This window comes from Colius striatus, chromosome 7, assembly GCF_028858725.1.
Source record: "Colius striatus isolate bColStr4 chromosome 7, bColStr4.1.hap1, whole genome shotgun sequence".
NCBI classification, from domain to species: domain Eukaryota; kingdom Metazoa; phylum Chordata; class Aves; order Coliiformes; family Coliidae; genus Colius; species Colius striatus.
The window spans coordinates 18,873,862-18,892,982 of record NC_084765.1 but is presented as its reverse complement, the minus strand read 5'-3'; the positions used below and the strand labels follow the sequence as shown (position 1 = coordinate 18,892,982).

General features: G+C 45.4%; 1 protein-coding gene across 4 annotated transcripts in view; it reads left to right on the top strand.

Annotated features, from left to right (window-relative positions):
- The window catches only part of LOC104563247 (USP6 N-terminal-like protein), an 81,457-nt gene that overhangs the window by 17,865 nt on the left and 44,471 nt on the right, over nt 1–19,121 (top strand). The window contains exon 3 of one of the 4 annotated variants that reach the window (XM_061999500.1): nt 17,220–17,383. The exons of the other annotated variants lie outside the window; for them this stretch is intronic. The gene's annotated coding sequence lies outside the window, so the exon portion shown is untranslated. The remainder of the gene's footprint in view (nt 1–17,219; nt 17,384–19,121) is intronic. 4 annotated transcript variants of the gene reach the window in all.

Sequence of the window (19,121 nt, the reverse complement as noted above, 5' to 3'; positions counted from 1 at the left end):
GGCCCAAAGGTGCGTCTAAACTGCTTGTGTCCAAGCAAATACCTCATCTCTGGCAGCATTAGAGGAGCTGCATGCAGGGAGCTGGGTGAAGCTGAACAGCCCAATTCAAGGCTGTATCTGCTCAAGCCTGACTTTGTGTCTTGCAAACATACTGAGAAATGGACTGAGAGGTTCACTTGGCTGGCAGCCTCCAGCCCTGGGTAGCCTGACAGGCGAGAAGCAGCCACATCTGTGGGTGCAGGGATGGGAAGGCTTTCTCTGGATTACCTGCAGTGATGGATGGAGCTGACTGGCTGCAAGTCTCAGGTCACCTTTTCTAAAGATCTCTGTTTAGCTCAGGTGAGCAGTTGTGGCATGTGAATCTGTTCCTTGGGCATCTCACAGTTCTTGCTTACCCAGCACTTGGAGTGTGACAGCACCAATTTAAGTGTCCCTCGATTTGCTTTCACATGCAGAGGTCTCATGGAGGGTCAGCATTTGGTACGTGTCTACATTGCTGTTTATCCCTTTAGGTTGTTCTGTTCTGCTTTGCTCTGTAATTACTTGTCATGCACTGCATTCATCCAGCAGCTTTCACTCCAGTTTTTACAAGGAAAGCTAAGGGACAGCAGGCATCTGGGCATCCAGGACGGTTGCTGACAGTGGGCAGCAGCATGAAGTATACTCTCAATGCAGATTCCACTGTGACTCTTGATGAAGCTTCCATTTCCTTGACTGACTTGTTGGAAAACCCTTTTCACTTTGAGTTTGCTTTGGAAAGAGAAACACCCACACAGATGGCTGCTCTTCAGCTGTCATTCACATTGAGTTTTTTATGTTCCTTTTTGCTTTACCTTCAGGTGAAACCCAGACTTGCTGCCAAAAAGTGTATCACAGAATTAGGAAGAAACTAAACACTAAGGATACTCTGATTTTTCTGTCTAAGCTAGAAAGACATCAACCTATCTAATATTTTATCAGTTCATAAGAGATTGTGGTGCTTTTTCTTTCTGGCTGAAATTCCATGTAATTTGCTTGTTTTTCTCAGATAAAAGACACAGCTTTCATTAAGACTTGTTTTAGCTATGTTTTACTCCTTGCGTGAGACTGAATGGTATCACTTTTTCTAGACAGATGTCAGTGCTCTCGTTTGGAGCCCTGCTAGTCTCATCTGCTCAAAGGTTTTTTAATTAATCCTAAGTAGCTCTCAGAAGAATTGATGAATTGTGAAGTAGTAAGAAGTATTTTTAGGCCTTTGAGATACTGTAACTGAAGGCAAGGGAAGGAGAGCAATAGCACTGCTGGAAGACTTGAGTTTGGTGTACTAATGAAGTTATGGCCTTGTGCTTGTATCCCTTGTTGGGGTCCAGGACGCTATGGATGGCACAGTCCATGTGAACTCCAGTTTTCTGGCCAGACAGGGTCTTTGGTCTTGCCTTGCTGAGCAAGGAGAGGAATAGCAGTTAAGTCACAGCTGGCCAGCATGCAGCTGTGATTGGACTTTACTCTTTAAGATGCTGGAGGGTCCTGCACCAGGCTGCCAGCATCAGGAGAATGAGATTGAGGAAGAAGGTGGAAATGACATCCTGGAAGCAGAGATTTCTGTTGAGTTTCTAGAATCGTGACTTACTGACCACTTCTTTGTTTATGTTCTGTAGCCCTGCAAAATTGCTGTAGCAGGGCCTATGGTAGGCATTGGTAGGCTGGAAAGATGCTGGTGCAGGGAGGTGGCTGGTACTTCCAGCTGTATTTAATCACTCTGAAATAACCATATTTTAAAAAAAAGTTTTTTCTTGGGTAGCTGTTTTTGGGGCTTCGCTGGCTGTGCTTTTGAGTGGAAGTAAGACTGTCTGAAAGCTGCTGTAGGACGACAGGGACTGGTACATGGATGGGGAAACAGTGATGCTGACTACTGCCATCAGCTTCTGCAATGTTTCCATGCTCTGTGTTGTGTGATGAGGACCACATCAAGGAGAAGCACAGACTTCCAGTGATTTATTAGCCTGCATTGAGTATCACTGTGAGATTGGTGGTGGCTTCAAAGATGCCCTTGCTGTCCCTGTCTTGCAATGAGGATTTTTTTTAAAGGAGAGATCTGTGAAAGAAGGTGGAGCTGTAGACAATTTTTGTACAACTAATGAGAGAGCAAGTGAGATGTTTGCTGCTGTTCCCCTCCACTGCCCCGTATCCACATGTGTATTGTCACATCTTGGGAGGGCCCTCACTCTTTGTGTTAGGAGGTGAGGCTTGTTTCTGAGACATGGGAGGATGGAGAGGGGCTCACAGGGCCAACAAAGCACCTCCTTCCTCCCCAATCAATCCTTCATCCCTTGTTTTCTACCCTCAGAGACAGCCCTGAGGCACAGTGCCAGCAGCCCAGGCACGAGGCTGGGCTGGTCCCACACCTGGATGGGAGCCATGGGAGGAGGGAGTGGGGTGAGGAGGGCAAAATGAACACCCAGATCCAACAGGCAGAAAGGCCTAGAGCAATGGGGCAGGGCTCCAGGCAGGCCTGGGGGAGCCGGGCAGTGGGGCAGGGCTCCGGGCAGCGGGGAAGGGCTTCAGGACCTGGCCTACACAGCTCCATCACAGAAAGATTCTTTTGGGGCTTTTTCTGCTGTAATTCCTCTTTTATCATCCTCAATTTGGGCAGTGTTTTCCAAATCTATTGTGGTGGGCATTTCCCCTTCTCTCCCAGCAGCAGCTTTCATCTTTGAATGAATAGATCCGCATTGTTCACATTGTCTTCCAGTTTTATGGGCTATTTTTTTCCCCCTTTTGACTTTCACTAAAGCAGTCTCCTAAAATGCTTCTGGAGTCCTTTGGGTCACTTTGCAGAAAATATTTTTTTCCTGTTCAGAAGGTCTTGTATTCAAAACTCCAGGCAGGAAAACTGCTTTTGTAGTGCTCACATTTGAGTTTCTGAAGGCGTGAGTGTTGCTGGCTTTTTGCTTGTTTTTGTCCAGGTTTCAGTTAGATAGTGCTAAGTTCAACTTTAAGCAGGACTTCATAAGCTCAATGGAGTTGGCTTTTGTTGAAACATTTTAACACAACAACAAACCCTGTTACTTTTAATGTCTGCATAGCATCCTATATGTCAAATCTGTTCCTCTCTCCCAGCCCAATGTCTATATTTCCATTCCTAGTTCCCTCCAGAAATAAGAGGTTATTATTAGAATCTGTGTGCACGTGCATTTAACAGGCATGACATAGCTTTGCACCAATGAGATTTCTCTCTTTACCTACACCAGACTCAGAGGCTGTACCCTATGTGTAGGGTCCATCTCCCTTGGTTTGTTTAGTGTGATCTTCTGTCTACTCAAAGACTTAAGTTTGCCTCCCTTATTTAAAACAAGCTGCAATAATTAATTTATCTGCTCAGATTTCTTTGGAACTAAATAGTTTTTAAGTGAGAAGTGGTCTTTATTTTGTATTTTTGGGTTACTCCCCCGCCTCTTTGAGTACTGGTGAAAGGCTTTGGGTTATATCAGCCTAGGTAGATGGTATTTGTGATATAGCAGTGGTGTCTCTTAAGGATGTGTCTGACTTCTCTGTGCTGACAAACATTGATCTTGTTGAGGGAGTCAAGGCCTCCTCGCCCCTTGGGTACCAGGATCTGAGATCTGTCAGCAAGGGGACTGCGATGAGCTCAGGACTGGGATGTGAGCACTCACAGCAAGTCACTAAGATAATCTCATCTGCCAATTAATTACCAGGACCTTGCAGGGTTTCTGACCTGTGATCTGGTGCTCAGGAGACAAGTGTAATAATTGCACCATATGGTGCAATCCCAGTACTTGCTGCTGCTGACCAACTGGGTTGGATGCACTCTGATGGAAAATGTGCCTCTCAGCTATTGCACTGTTTAAGATAGAAGGAAATAAAGGGTGGAGAGAGAGACTGGATCATAAGTAGAAGTTAAAAACATTTCCTCAAGTCGCCATTCTCCTTTATTCTTTCAATTAGCTTTCTTTCCCAGTGTACCACCAGAATTTTGCAATAAAATCCCCATGTGAGAAACCAGTGGCATGTGTACTAGTCAAAACAGCCTCCATGTCATCTGAATGCTTAGATGGTCATAGAGGAATGTTTGGATTAGGCAACTAGATGCCGAATGCATGTTGAATAAATTAGTTTCTCCCTTTTATACTGTCATGTTGGTGCCGTTTAAAAAAACCACATGAGAGGAGCATTTCTTAGAGCATCTCTTCCGAGTTCATGTGTTTAAAACATTAGACTGGAATACTTTTAATCACAGTTAAAGCCTTTCTCAGTATTTTGGAGAGATGCTTTACCTTGTGTAGGTTTGTGGCAGGGCAGATGTAGTATGTGTGCTTGCTGCTGGTGATGAATTGGTCTCGAAGCAGAGACCTGTCTTCCTGTTTTAGCTCTTGACCTCTTTTCAAGTTGTGCCTTGCTGTGTCAGCCCATCTGAGAAACTTGATGATAGATGTGGAGGGATGTTAACTATTTTTCTTCAAAATTATACAATGCTTGCTTATACTGATCTGGGGTAATATCCAAAGCACAGTAATGACTCTTGTTTACATAGGAAAATATTTTCTTTCCTTTTTGACTTTCTTTCCTTTCTTTCTTTCTTTAACTTCATTTCACTTAAGGTTGCTGTAAGCAGCTGTTTGGCTGTGTTTAGATAACACTCAAAAATACTGTTTTTCACCCTTTAGAAGGTTTTATGTGTAGGTTAAATAACGGAGTAATTTAATGAAGGACCTAACTGTGTCCCTGCAGCATCCCTTAGGTAGGTGTAGTCATGATTACTCAAAAATGCCAAAGGTATAAGGTAAGAAGATTATGGTCCTTGAAAAACCTGGTTAGAATTAGAGATCAATTACAAAAATTTTCAGAAGGGCTTGTAGTTGCCTGAATTGTGAATTCACAGTCCTCTGAATATTATTTCTGAGTGAAAATGGTATTTCCTTCTCTTTCTGTCATCAAAATTGGAGATGCCTTTCAGGCCTCCAAGATAAGATGAGTAGTAGTAGTCCGTGCTGCAGCGATTTCTCTCTTTGTCTGTTTTTGCCAGGTGTATTAAAGCTCCTCCAGGTAGTCTGGGTTGTGTTTAAATTAGCTGGTCCTCTACCTCAATTAAGAAGCTCTCTTGGATAAACATTTAGTGTTTGCATTGAGAGAGAACATTTCTGTAGGTAGCCTGCCTAGGCTATTGGTATGTTAATGGAGGGGCACTCGGAATTAAGAAGGAACAAATAATATCCCTGGACTATACAGCTTGCTTGAGCTTTCTGTCCTTAGAGGTTTGGCAGACAGTGTTGTGAACAAAACTCCTGCTTTCCACATGGAAATCCTTTGGGTTAAACTTTGAGTCAAGGGACTTTATGGTCTGGTATGGAAAACCCTGCGAGGATACTCAGCCCACAGTGACTGTGGAAAAAAACAGCTGCTGTGCGTGGTTGTCCTGGGGATCTGCCTGAAAGTCTGGTTTTTCCATTGCTCAAGCACAGCATCAGCCTTGGGACGCTTTGTTACGCCACAAAATATAGATAGGGTTTGCAGCTGGCACAGCTTTTCAACAGCCTATTATTATAACTTTGCCATAACACACATTAATTATGCTGTTGAGTAATGATAGTAATATACTAGTATAGCTAAAATGGCTCCTATACCTATATTGCCAAGGATCACTTTGGTTCTGTCCTTCGAAGCTGGCACATTGCAGAGGTACAGGGCAGTTCTGTCCTGCTGCACTTGTTCCCTTGTCTTGTTTGTACTCATGATAAAATAATCCTCTGCTATCCCTAACAAAAATTGCAAAAGCTGCAAGGAGGAGGCACAAGGAAACAGTGTTAATAATTTAGAAGCTAGATGCTTAATGCTTTCTTAATAATTGCAGTTGCACACCTGAAAATAGGGTTTATGTATTGATACATTACAAACTCCGTAAAATGCGTCCAGTAGGAATTCTTACCTGTGTAAACTCATACTTTTAGACATAACTCTTTTTATTATACTTAAATATTAATAACTACTGTCCTGGATATTTGACTGAACTTGCAAGGTCACAGCAGTCATGTTTACTCATCACTTTATAAACTGTATTGATCTGCAAATTAGATGATCACCTCATTTTTTACGGGAAAGGTAACCTTAGCGAAGACAAACCTTTGGATTCATTTCAGTTGCACATCACTTTCCTCCCAAATCTAGAATTACAACTTCTGGAAGTAGCAGGGAGACAGTTGCTAATTGGGTGCTCTTGAATTCTTGAAACATTTTGGGGGACACCTTCCATGGGGAAGAGGTGAGGAGCTGTCAGCCTTCTCAGTTTGGGAAGCTTGTCCTGTAGTGTGCTCTGTCCACAGAGCAAATGCTGGAGAGCAGCAGCTTGGTGCATGTTTTGCAAGCTCTGCACTGAAGCACTCAGTTTGAAATACATGAAATTGCTGTGTCTTTTCCCTGGAGGCTGAACCATTTGCTTACCCTGGAATCGAAGAGAAAAATCTAAGCCATTATTAGCAGATCAAAAAGAGCAGCCTGCAAGCCCGCCTAATGCACGGATTATGCCGCAGCCTGGAGCTGGTCTTTTTGTTAAGAGCAACTCAAATAAGAACAGCAAGCAGACCTCCGAACAAAATAGAAACCGAAACTAACAAAGGAATCTATATCAGATGAACTGATATAGACGAGGGAGGAAAAAACAAGTCATCAGAGGCCTCCGAAGGCTTGCTACTTTGGGCAGAAACCTGCATTTTGGAGATAACAGGCATTTCATAGTCCAGGGATGGTGACACAGATCTTCCTATGATCAGTCCTAAGCAAACCCAGGCTGAATGATGAGGAGTGGCAGAAGATACTGAGCTAGGATGCAGGAAAGCCGTACCTCATGTCTTACTCTGTTTAGAAGAGCTGCTCTCCCGGGTCGTTCTGGTTCTGTTCTCCACTGTGGTTTTGATGCAATGGGAAGTACAGTGTGGAGGAAGAACCTGGTCTTAGCATTCAGCTTCATTTTCAGCTTGTGTGGTAAAGCAGAGCATGGTGCTGGTGTGTGATAGCACCAAGGCACTTGCTTGGCTGCTCTGCACACACATCTTCATGATGGCGTGGTCGGAGCCCTGGTCTGCGGAACATTTGGCTTCGTGTGAGATGGGCTGGTTTGTTTGAAAGCCTGGCACAAGGCAGAGATGCTTAGGTCAGTGTTTTTAGTAGTATATAATTCATAATGCTAAGTTAAGGATGCATCCCTGCAAACACAGGGGCAGTAGGGCTCCTTGTTCCCAGAAGCCCGGATGGTACTAGGTGGCAGAAGAAACAAGAGGAAAGGTTTTTTTAGCTGGATACTGAATGTAAAGAGCAGGTATGACATGCCCACAGGGTGCATTGTTGGCACATAAATCTAGTGAATGGGAGAGAGGACAGACTGCTTGCATTGGCAGTGCTGTCAGCTCTCATTTTCTCACAGCTGGAGTACCATGAAAGCACAGACCTCATTGATGGGATGTCCTGGTTTTAACCTTCTCAATTACAGGATTTGTCTGTTCTAAAGCATCACACAATTCTGCCTGAACCTTTCCAATAGCAAACAGTTTCACACTAGTGCCTCACCTTCCCCTCTTTGTGGAACAACAGTTGCCTGGCCCAGAGTCTTCAATTGTGATTGGCACTCATTATTACTGTCTGTAATGTCTGTAGACATCAGAGTCTTTTATTTAGCCAGCAACTGGTGAGAGCATCCTCATAATATTTTAGTTACCTATCATCTTAGTACTGTAAAGGTCTTGGCTCCTTGTGTTCAGAAGTGAGTAACCTGGTGTGAGAGTGCCTGTTTGCTCATAGTGTACATGAATACTTGAAGCAGCCACCGAGAGTGAGAAGTACAGGAGGAGCACAGAGAAACAGGAAGATTTGGTTGGAAAGTAGCTACAGCAGTGAGCAAACACTTCCTCTTATGTGCACACGTGGTACCTGACATTGAGACAGGAGGCTGACAAGGTGTCTTGGCTTGGAGGACAAGCTGAATAATCTGCATAAACTTGAGATTTCCTCTATCAAGGCAGAAGTGCCCAAAAACCTTAAGAAGAAGAGACCTCTATCTGAATTTTGTTGCTGCCAATTTGTTCTGAATGGTTGCTTGGCACAGGGAGAAGGATCCTTTATTTCTCCGCTCTGTATTACTGTTGTTACCTCTCTGTATTACTGTTGTTGCCTTTGTTCCTGGTTCAGGGGAGATGGAAATATCCTCTGCATGAGCCATTAACCTGTTTCCTGTACCTTGTTACATTCATGCATCTTCTGACAGGGCAACCTTAAGGTGGAACTGATAGCTTCCTCTCTACCATAAAAGTTCCCATAGCTACTGAGAGTCATTTTCTTTTCAGAGGAAAAGCACACTAGAAGCTGCCCTGGCAGATTTGCCTGTGCCAGGTTTCAACACCTTGGAAACAGTGCTGGTCCTTTAACTGCCAGAGGACAATTGCAGGAATAAAGTGACTTAAAGCCTCCTCTATTCAGCAGTACAACTCACCACTGTTTTCATATTCCTTGTGTGTGTGCTGGTCTTTACAGCCTTCCAGCATCATCCACCAGTTAACAGTTCTTATAAATTTTTACTGTGGAAAAACTGTGATGTAGAGGTGAATGTGGCATGTCTTTCTTGGAGCTCATCCTATCTGGTGGCACAAGGTTTTGTAAGCATGATCTGCTTGTTCTGGTGTATGAGATGGCAGCTTTTGATGTGACAGGAATGTCCAGGCAGATAGAGATGCCTCTTGCCCTCAGATTTCCTCTGTAAAGCTTGTGGCCCATTGATCATAAGAGCAGATACCTTTTATAATGGGCTGATAGCTGTGAATGCAGGATAAATGCTGTTCAGCTCACTGGGAATCTCTGTCCTGGAGTCTGAACTGTCTTTGGATTGATGAGGGGTCACTGCACTTGTTCTTGTCCAGTTGACCACTTGTTTATTTTGTGGCACACTGTGGAGAAGACAGGACATGCTGTGTCTCACTGCCTGGGGCTCTGTATTAGAGAAGATGGTGTTTCTTCTCCAAATCCTCTGCCCAAGAAAGAGCCCATGGTAGTTGATCTCTATAAGGACATCTGGAAGTATTTGTGATCGCTCGTTGGTGTGGCATAGCCCTCACAGAGATCATAGAATCATAGGGTGGTAGGGATTGGAAGGGACCTTCAGACCCGGCTGGGCCAATCTGGCGGCTCTGCCATCACTATTTAGGGATGGGAATTTGAAGTGCTGGCAGGAGGTGTAAGAGTGATACAAGATGGAGGCAACCACGCGGACCCTACAGCCAGAGAAGGAGGAAGGAGGAGCGCTAGACCAGAGACCCCTCTGCAAGCCATGATGAGAATGCAGCTGTACCCCTGCAACCCATGCAGGGCCATGGCAGGGCTGAGAGCCACCAGCAGCTCCGTGTGAGTGAGCCCGGACGGGCGAGGGACTGTGTGGGGAGACGGCCATGGCCCAGGCCGTGCTGGAGCCTGCGGGCCCCAGAGCAGCCCCACACGAGAGGCACAGAGGAGCTGCAGCCTTTGGGATAAATGTGTCGGAGCAGCCCGTGACTGGCTGTGTGTGTGTGAGGGACCCCACGGACTCGCAGGGAGGACGGGTGCAGAGCCCACCTGCCCTGAGGAGAGAGAAATGGCAGAAGCTATTGGGAACAGACTGACTGAAACCCCCACTCCCTGCCCCCCTGGGCTGTTCATGGGGGGATGAGGTAAAAACCCTGGGATCAGGGCTCTGAGCCCGGGAAGAGGGGAGGGGTGGCAAGAAGGTGTTCTTAAAGGGCTGGTCGGACTCTTCATTGTTGTACCACTCTGTGTTGTTTTATTTTGGCTATGTTTTGGGTTTAAAGGTTATGTTTTAGTTGATGTTGCATTAAATGATTTTCTGTTTTCTTCCCCAGGCCCAGTAGCCTGCTCTGTTTTGTCCTGGACCTTAAGCGGCAATTAAGCTCTCCCTGCCCTTTGGCAGTCTCAGCCTCTTGGATACTTGAGGCTAATCGTGGTCTTTTGTTCCCTGATGGGCCTAAACCAGGACACTCCTGCAAAAGCAGGTCCACCTAGATCAGGTCCCCCAGGAACATGTCCAGGTGGGTCTTGAAGACCTCCAAGGAAAGAGACTCCACACCCTCCCTGGGCAGCCTGTGCCAGGGCTCCATCACCCTCACAGTGAAATATTTTTTTTCTTATGTTTAAATGGAACTTTTTGTGTTCCAGCTTCATCCCATTACCCCTTGTCCTGTTGCTAGATACAATAGAAAAAAGGGATGTCCCAACCTCCTGACATGCACCGTTTAGATATTTGCAAATATTAATAAGATTTCCCCCTGAGTCTGCTCTTCTCCAGACTAAACAGCCCCAGTTCCCACAGCCTTTCCTCATAAGGAAGATGTTCCAGTCCCGTGATCATCTTGGTGGCCCTGTATTGGACTCTCTCCAGCACTTCTCTGTCCCTCTTGAGCTGAGGAGCCCAGAACTGGACACAGTACTCCAGATGAGATGGTCTCTTAAGATGTCAGTACAGAGAGCTTAAATACTAGAGCCCAAACCTTTCCCAGATTTCTGTCATACCAATGTGTGGCAGCTCAAAAGTGGCCATGTTGGCCTCAGCCAAGGTCCAACTTAGCCAATGTCTCTTCCTGATGGTGACCAGAGTGGATCCTCAGGGAAGCAGGAGAAGTTGCTGATGGTCTTGATCTCCTGCAGTTTACATGTTACTTTGCAGACCATCTGAACTTGCTCTGAGTAGCAGAGCATGCCACAGCCCAATTGTGGGTCACCTGGAAGAGGTATTTCCTCCTTCTATTGGATTTTTTAACCTGTTGTCTCATGGTCTTTCACTGTTGACAGTTGTTGACAGCTCATCTTAGTTCCCAACATGGTTTGCAATACAGCAGTGGCTCCTTTAGGTTGTTTTGTTTCTTGCCTGGGTACTTAGATGCCGTTTTTGTGATGCCCGTGGTTTAATATTTCATGGCAATGCACTGTCTGCCTTGACTGGGCTGCAAATGCTCTGTGGTACTTTGAAGAGGATTAGAACTGACCTCCTAATTGGACAGAAAATAGGGTAATTGCACTTTGCTGGAAAAGCATTCTGTGCTTCATTGCATTGACTTTGACTTGGAGGACTTGTGGAACATAGTGAAGAGAAGGAATTTGGAAATGTGCCCACATGACCCCACATCTGTTACTCAGCAGGCATTTTTGTTGCACATCTTGCATTTATTCTCTTACTGAAACACAGGCAATTTATCAGTTTTTCCATCCTGTAGCTGTGCACCCCTTTGTGTGTGCTGTCTGTCTGTCCAGATAAAAATGAAGGGAGAGTGATGCTGCTAACAGCAGTTCATCTAGAGAAAGACAGAAGTTGTCTGCTCTTTTCATTTAAACACTCAATTAAAAGTACTGAAAGCTGCAAATGAACTTGTTTCAGCTTTCCAAACAGTGATAAGAAAATAACCATCCCTGTTTTCTCAAATTGCCGGAGCTGTTGTCTGTACACATAGATATCCAACATCTTCTAGTGGATGGTCGTCCATTGCAAAGTCTTCAAACACTCAGATGTCTAATTCAATTGATGATGGGTCTGGGCAGAGGAAGTAGCTGCCTTTCTTTCTGAGTAGTGATGATGATGACTTGGTGGTACTTCTTTCCTGCTTTTTGTGTCATCCCATGGTACATCTCATGGTTCCCATGTGGCTTGTATTCACTGTGTGTGCAGAATTAATTCTTCACCTGGGACCCAAATGTGACTGATGTCATTTTAGACATAGCAGCAACAAAACCAGGCTGCTATCATCTGCTCTCTGAAAAGCATTTGGTTGTATTTTTCTCCTGTTCCACAACAGAGCACTGCAGGCCTCTCTGTCTCTTCCTCCAAATATAAGTAGTTTGGCTTTGGTCTTTTGTGTTCCTGAAGAACTTTGTGGCAACGCAACACAAAAATTATGAGGTATGCCATGTCCTTCCCCTGAAAGGAGGAGGAGAGCACGGACCACAGGTGAAAGATGTAACACATTAAACAGAGTGGTTTGCCACAGTGAGGTTGGCATTAGTGATCCCAGGAGGCAAACTTCCACGGGTCTTGGTGTGCCCATATGTCCTTTCCACCATGAGATGGGCTTTGGCACAGTCTGGCTTTGCAGAACAGAGTCAAATGCTGTTGGAAAGCTTTCTCCTGACCTTCTGCCTTCCTGATGGAGCAGAGCTTGCCAAGTGCTAGGCTTTGCAAATGCAAAGTCAAGGGATTGGAATCCCACAAGGTGCATGGTGCAGGGAGTGGGAAAGCCTTGCATGGAGTGGGAGCAGCGAGCATCTGTGGTTGTGCTGGGCGTGCTGTGTGCCAAGAGAGTGGCTGTCAAGGCTTGAGTTTGTAAACAGAGGAGCTCATTACTTAGGGCAGTTAGATGATGTGGCAGGGGGCCCAGGTTTGGGTAAGCTTTTGGGCAGCTGCTTGAAGGAAGAGGCAGTTGCTGAAACATTTGTAGACTTGACTGTGAGCAGCCCCGGTTGCCTTGTCTGCAGTGGAGATGGGAGAGCACGGCCAAGAGCTACTGTTCTCATCCCAGGAACGGTGTCAGGGAGCAGCTCTGGGACATACCGCTCCCCAACACACTTTATCTTAATTCCCATAATTCATTTCTGCCTTCAAAAGCCTGAATGAGCAGAGGGCTGCCAGACCAATGCCAGGAGTGGTAGCTTTCTCTGTTTTGGGGGTTCTTTTTTCTTCTGTAAGGTTTGAATGGAGGAGAGTGCTCCTACAGTCACAAGAAAACTAGCAACAAAGCAAAGCTAAATGCTGCCCTATAGAAATCCTACATATTTGCTGCATGCGTGTTGGTGTGGCAATGGGGGCATCTCATGCAAGCCCCTTGTCATTTTAGCACTTTTATTCACTGCTTACATCAATCTAAAACTCATTTTATTATTATTCACCTATATATAGAAATAAGAGCATGGTAGTTAATCCTCTAAACACCTTCAGTCTTTGTATGTCTCACAAGGTGGCTTGTAGACATGCTGGTACCTGGCTTTCCAGTCCCACGTCCAAGGTGAGCTAGGCTGGCCCATCTGCAAATTGTTGTTGTCTTGTTTTCCTTTCTAAGCTCCTGGTTTGGGTTTTTTTTTCCCCTTTTCTGTCTACTGTTTTCCTCCTGAAAAATAACACAGTGGGTGGTGTCAGGAGCCGAGCTAGGGGATTCAAAGCTAGCTGCTGAGCTTGTCCTCAGTTCACCCTCTCATGTCTGGCCACAGCAGCCTGTGTTAGCAAAGATGACATTGTGTTAGCCAGAAAAAAAATATGTTTTCTGCTGCGTGAGGTGTTATCTAAGCATTACATTCCTCTGTTTCCCCAATTAAGAATATATTCTTTAAATCTTAAAAAGTTCCTGTCATCTCCCAGGCTTGCATCTCTGTCTAATGGGTATGAGTTTTGTTACCAAGTCCTCATCAGCAGGGATGTTGTGAGTCTGATGGTGCTTCCTGTGGACTGGCAGAAAGGATCTTGCAGTGCATCAACTGGGGAATAGTCTCTGTAACATGATAGGACTTTAAGTTTTCCATTGTTCTTTCATTATTTTTTGAGGGATGCTTTTGCAGACATTGTCACTAAAGGCTTCTATTTTTAAAACTGTAAATCTTGGAACATGGCTCCATAACAGTATGTAGTGGAATTTGGAAAAAAGTCAGCTAGAATTGGAAATGAGGGATGATGCAACAGTTAGATCATGTTAAAGTTGTTAGACTTTATACTGCTGGTATATGGGAATTTAATTCATTTTTTTTAATGAAGGCAAAGCTATGAATACGTTTCTTTAAAAAAAAATGGGCCTTCCATCTTAGACAAATGTCTCTTTTTTTATGATGGTTGTTTTTTTCCCAGGTGATGGCATTTTTAGTGAGTACTGCCCTGTTCTTTCCACCTGATCTCTGTGTTTATACCTCTGACTGTTTCCATTACAGAAAGGAGGAGGATGCCAGTGCCAGCAGACAAACTTCAGAAGCTGCCATGCAGCAATGTGTCACAGTTCTGAGGTGTTAGGAATGAGCAAGAAGACAAATTGAACGCCAAAACCCCTTAAACTTGTATTGCCATGCAAATGTCACAGAAAAATTTACTTTGTGGTTCCTCTGGTCTTTGTCATGATAAATTACTGGAACTGAATAATCCTGTCATCCCCCAAAAAGAATTAGAGAGATTTAGGAGGACTCAGTAGTTCTTAAAGAAAATAGGATGCTTTACCTATTGAATGCTGTAGTTGCACTGTCATGCTTGGTGACTTAAAAAGGGACTTTTGGGTGCTACTTAGCTGCAGGGCACAGGGAAGGGCTCTGTCTCCACATGCCATAGTATCACATAGTATAGTATCATAGTACCCCAGACCCAAGTGGTACCTGGTAGTTTTGCTCACCCCCATCCCTTAGTACCCAGTTACAGTCATTCCAGTGAAGATGAGCTGGAACTGGGCAACACTTTCTTGTTTGAGCCTCCTAAGAGCTGATTGAGAGGGAAGGGGAATGGCTGGTTTTTTTTTCAAGAGCAGCTGAAGGCAATGCTCTAGTTACCATGGTTTTTTAAATGGAGTACTTCAGAGGATGTACAAAAGCATCTTTAGCACTTGCAGTACAAGGAGAATGAAAGGACCTAGATTAAGTCAGCACTGCAACCGAGTCTTAAATGAGTGTCATTCATTTATTGTTAGGAGATGACCCAATTTAGGTTGTATTTATGGAGTTAGAGGGGAGGACGAACCTGGTTCAGATGACTTTTGAGCCTTAAATGGACTTTGTGTAGGGATTGCATTGGTTCCCACAGGGTAAACAGAGCCATTTGGAGGGTGTTCCCTGGGTACTGGTGTGGTGAGGCATCCTGCTCTTCCTGGCTAGGTATATGCTGCCAAAATAGGTTGATTCATGCCACATCTCACCATGCAGCGCTGTGTTGGATAGGGAAAAAAGTGAGTTGTCAGACAACTTGCCCAGCTGGGGAGGTATTGCATTTTCTGGTGAGGCTTTTTAAAGCCTCCAGTTACTATATCATTTGCAAACTGGTTCCAGCCAAGCCAGTCCTTAGCTGAAGGCCGTATCCCTCTGAAGAACTGGTGAAGGTAATAGGTTGTTAAGTCTGCACACAGTGGGATGTTTCTCGTTTTGCCTTTTTTTTTACCCCCCTTCCTGTAAAATAGTGGGTGCTCTGTCTTAAGCACCACCAGTGTCACAATTTTCTCTCCCTTTCTGTTGTCCTGGCTGGGACAACAGAATGAAAACTTTTCATCGTACTTTTTTTGAGTGTTGGGCGTTAGGGTCCGCTGCCACTGTCTGCATCTCCTGGAAGGTTCTCACCTATCTTTTAAACAGTTTTGGTCCTGCTGGGAGGAATACAGCGTCTGCAGATTCTGTGAAGGATGTAATCTATTAGATTATGTTTTCTTTTTTTTTTTTTTCCCCCTTGCAAGGAGTCCTGTACTCATTTCATAAAGCTGACCTCTGATGATGCTTTGAGAGCAGAAACTGCTGTGGGCTTAAGCCCATGTTCAAATTTGGGAGGGGGAGGAAGAAGTTAAGTAGAGAAAGCTTATGAGGAACTGGAGCTCTGAGAGCTCAGCTTTTCCAGCAAACACTCCCTTCTAGTTCAGGTCTGCCTCATATCCTCCACAGCCTGCTTTTAAAGGGAGCGCTTTCTCCATGAAGAGAGAGAGAAAGGCATCCATCCCCTCCCAGTCATCCCAGCAAGCCATGGGCTGGTCTGTTCCAGGGGAGCTGCATCCCAGCTCAGGGGAGTTCAGTGGAGTGGTCACCAGACCACTCGCTGGAGGAGAAGAGGGCTGCAAGCTCATGGAGGGGCTTCCTGGATGTGCTCCTTTGGAGACCCCCTCAGCTGTAAACCCTGGGTGTGTCTGAGACCCGCTTTGCTGCCACCAACTGACTTCTGCGCTGAGAGAAGTTATTGTTCTCTAGGAATCTGCATTCAGTGTTTGTAGGTTTGCAGAGAACCTGTCAATTGGGAAATGTTTGTTGTTTGTGAGTGAAAGTATCAAACTGCCATTGAGTGCAGGTGCACTGGTGGAGCTCAGGGCTAGGGGTCTGGTGGGGCAGGGGCCCATTCCCCCCCCCGCCCCAGGTCTGGTGGGACAAGGCCCTCAGGGTCTGCTTGCCAGCCAAGACTGGAGCAACACCAAGGCACCTGCAGCAGCCTTGGAGTTGAGTGTGTTGGGGCAAAGTGGCATTCCTTCCTTGCCCTGGCTTTCCCAGGGGTACAAATGGCAGTTTTTACTAGTTAAAGGCTTCATACAGAGAGGTCTGGCTGGCGTGGGAGGTGTAGACCTGAGTTCAAGCTTGAATGTCCGTCAGAGCTTTAGGCTGGTCGTTGTGTTCAGGTGATTTTTCTTAATGATTTTTTTAAATCAAATTTGTTAATTCTGTTCCACATAAAGGATAATGAAAATTAAATAACCGACCCTGCCTCTTTCAAAGCCATTGCTGTGTGTAGCTAGTAGCTCAACAAGAGAAGAGGCAAGGCAGAGCTCATTTTGCTTTCATATGACCAGGCTGGCTCTGCAGGACTTGGAGTAAGGTGGGATAGTAATCGGGTGTAGTGGTGTGGTCTTTAGGGCCAGACTTCAGGAAATTCATTGTGTGCCTTTGAACAGGATGGAGCCTTTCACGTGAATTTTTTTTAAACTTTAGTTCTGTTATCTCAATCTGTTATCTAATAGCAGGAAGAGCTCCTAAACCTGGAAAATAGATCCCATCTTGGACTATCTGGGGAGCTCTGGCTGTCCTCTCCCCAGAGTGACACATCTCGTTTAGCAAATGCTGGAGGTTGCTGTGCCAAGGGCAATGCATTGAATAGATTTTTAGCTTGCATTAGAGATGGAGGGTTTTTTGTTGCAGTGATACGCTCCTGTTGGCTTGTTTCCAAGGTCTGTTGTGGGCTGTGTAGTGCTTGCTGACAAAGACCTCCCCCAAATTTCACCTCTGCTGTGTCTCATACCTAAGAAGTTACTCTGGAGCAGCTTCCCACTGAATCTTCTTACTTGGTGAGGTCTGTCTGTTGGGACAGTCTGTCCTGACTGGTAAGCTGACTCCTTTTGGAGCTCACTGGGATTTCAGAAGGAATAAGAAAATACCTTTGTCAGTGGCTTTGCATCAGGAGGAGCAAAGGAAAGGTGGTCTTTCCTTCATCCTGATAGCTTTTCTCATGGATGTTTTAGGTGTGTGCAGATTGTAATTTAATTTCTTCTTGAATTTAGCAGCTGCAAAAGGACTAAAACCAACGACTGTTTGGAGTTGTGACTGAGGATGCAGAAACTTCTATGCCCTTTTCTTCTAGAGCTTCAGATGCAAAGAAGAGCAAAGAACTGTCCTGTAAAGCAATCTGCTGCACCTTTGACAGTCCTGTTTCAAGCCCTACAGGGTAATATTTGGGATACTCTTACTCTCACATGTGACCCTCAGCTTTTAATGAGCATGGCTGAGTCTGCTTCATTACTGAGTTGCACGTGCTGTGGTCCGCAGGCCTGGAGAGAGGCTTTTCTGCCTCTGCGTTTTTCCCTGGTGCTTTTAACCTGGTTTTGGTGCAACACCCCTGCCTGCTTTTCTCTAATGACCTCTTGCCCTGTTTCAGCTAAGTTTTTACAGAGTGGAAGTTAATTTTCTGCTTGCTGAAGAGTTGCAGTCCTAAGTTAACAGCTTGCCCTCAGGGAAGACAGATGTGACTCTGGCAGCCCATCAAGGGCAGAAACAGTATATCTGGTGGCTCCTCACCACCAAGAGGTTTGTTGGATGTCTTGCCGCAGGGTATGACTCAGGCACAGGGAACGACTCCTTAGGAAGTTGGGCTGCAGTGGTTAAGGTGTCCACAGAACAGCTGTACATCTGGTTCTGAAACTGGGGGGCAATGAAGCCACCCAGCGATCCACAGCATGGATGGGAGAGTCTGCAATGTGCTGCTGTGCTGAGCAGGTGACGTCCCTGAGCAACAGTGGTGTGGATGGGTGAGGAAATCCAGGGAGCATGGGTTGGCTTGCTCATCACCTGAGCCGGCTTCATTCTGTTGCCCCGGCGATGGGGGGGGGGGGGGAGTTAGCTTGAACTCTTTTCTCTGAGGCTTCTGCAAGACAAAGGCAAAGTGCTACAAACGACAACAGCTTCTACTCTAAAAACACCATAAAAGGCTGTGTCCTTAGAAGCTGGGCATGGGAGCAGTTCCCACCCACATTGCTGCAGCATGAGTCACTGAAACTATTGCAACTGCTTTCTATGTGGATGCCTAGTGAGGAGCAGAGGGAGGAAGGGGAACCACTCTGCAGCACTGTGGAAGTGATGAAGAGTTATGAAGAAGAGGGTGACACACAGACATGCATGAACTCCACAGACTTGCTGGATAGTTTTTGCTTTTGTCACTGTTTTTGAGAACTTTGAGCAAGTGCTGCTTGCTGATGATTCGAGCTTAAGGTGTTTGCAGCCAAGAGTTTTCTTGAATATGCAGGAACCCCCAATTTGCTTTCAGGAAGCACACTAGTTGCCACATGAATAATATGAAGCTGGAAAACCTCTCTGATATGGAAGTACGTTTTATTTCACTCTCTTTAAACAAAGTTTTTCTCTGTCTATTCTCTCTCCTGGTCTTCATGCTTGTCTTCTCTACCCTAGTGCAGGAATAGACTGTGCTTCCATGGAACAGTTGGCATAAAAACACATCTCCCTTACATTATGTGCTACTCTTACCTGTGCTTTTTGTCCAATGTGCAGGTATTAGGGAGTAAATTTGGGTTTGTTTCAGTTTCTTACCAGAGATGCTGCCCACCTGTCCAGAGTCTGGCAGTGGGGTGGTTATTGTTTTCCCTTTTCCTTCCCTTCTGCTTGACAAAGTCTTGGCTATTGGGGTTTACCAGATTAAGTTTGTCAGTGGGAAATTCTATAAAAAGCTTCCTTTATTTAGACGCCAACCCAGTGATGACATCATATGGGCACGTCTCCCAAGTTCCTCTGGGCTGAGCAGACAGAGGGAGGTGGTGGCCATGAAGCCGAGCCCTGCCTCTTTCCCAGTGCGTCTCTGTGGCCCTGCTCAGTGGCTGTCCTTCAAAACAACCTCAATCCTCCTCTGGGGAGGTCCCCAGCAGACTAGGGCATCACTTTTAGCAAACTTCTTG